Raw genomic sequence first — 1292 nt, 5'->3', positions numbered from 1 at the left:
TTGAACCACCGACCTTGCAGTTCAAACAGCTTTGCAGACTGGTGCATTAACCCACAGCACCACACCAGGGCTCCATTGTAGCAACCATAAAAATGTGCAACTGAATTTGAACCCCTTTAAAATAGTGTAGAATATTGATATTCTAGTTATTCAAAAACAATTTTGTTCTTTTTAATGTTAATCAGGTTTTGGCAGAAAATTCCTACTTTTATTATGATGTTTGGAATGAAAGATTCTTTTTACAATGTCTCTTTTGTGTAACAGTCTTAACCCATGGCACCAAAAATAAGCAAACAAAACAAAGAAGTTGTCATGGAGTTAATTCCGATTCATGGTAACCCCATGAATTCCATAAGCTCTTCAATGCAAGTACTTTTTAGATTACCAGTCTTCCTTTCTTCCAAGAAACTTTGGTATGGACTTGAGTTATCAAACTTACATTTCGCAAGAACCTGTAAAAGTAAAGTTTATACATGGGATAAAAGTGAGATTGTTTGCTCTTGTAACGTTTTAGTACAAACCCAAAGGGGCAGTTCTACTCTGTCCTATAGAGTTGCTATGAGTCAAAATTGACTCAATGGTTGTGGGCTGGGTTTTTTATTCTTTGGTTGCTCAAGTTTTTACATCATTGTTGTTGTTGTTGTTGTTGTTAGGTGCCATCAAGTCAGTATCAATCCACAGCAACATTATGCATAACAGAACAACACACTGCCTAATCCTAGGACAACCTCAATACTATTGCCATGCTTGAGTCAATTAATGATGCCAATTGACCAATACATCTCATTGGGGATCTTCCTTTTTTTCTCTAACCCTCCACCTTTCCTAGCATGATATCCTTCTCCACTGACTGGTCCCTCCCGACAATATGTCCGAAATATGAGAGACTAAGTTTGGCCATCTTGTCCTCCAAGGAGCATTCTGGATGCACTTCCTCAAACACGAATCTATTGGTTCTTTTGGCAGCCCATGGCACTTTCAATATTTGCCTCCAATACCATAACTCAAAAGCATCAATTCTTCTATGGTCTTTCTTATTCACAGTTCAGCTTTCACAAGCATATGAGGTTATTGAAAATACCATGGCTTGGGTCAGGGGCACCTTAATCCTCAAGCTGGCATCTTTGCTCTTCAACACTTTCAAAATGTCTTATACAGCAGATTTGCTTAATGCAATACGTCCTTTGATCTCTTGACTGCTGTCTCCAGGAGTGTTGATAGTTGATCAAAGAAGAATGAAGTCCGTGACAACTCCAATCTTTTCTCCATTGATAAGAATGTTGTTTATTGGT

This window comes from Chrysochloris asiatica, unplaced genomic scaffold (genome assembly GCF_000296735.1).
Source record: "Chrysochloris asiatica unplaced genomic scaffold, ChrAsi1.0 scaffold00084, whole genome shotgun sequence".
Taxonomy (NCBI): domain Eukaryota; kingdom Metazoa; phylum Chordata; class Mammalia; order Afrosoricida; family Chrysochloridae; genus Chrysochloris; species Chrysochloris asiatica.
This window is presented reverse-complemented; position numbering follows the sequence as displayed.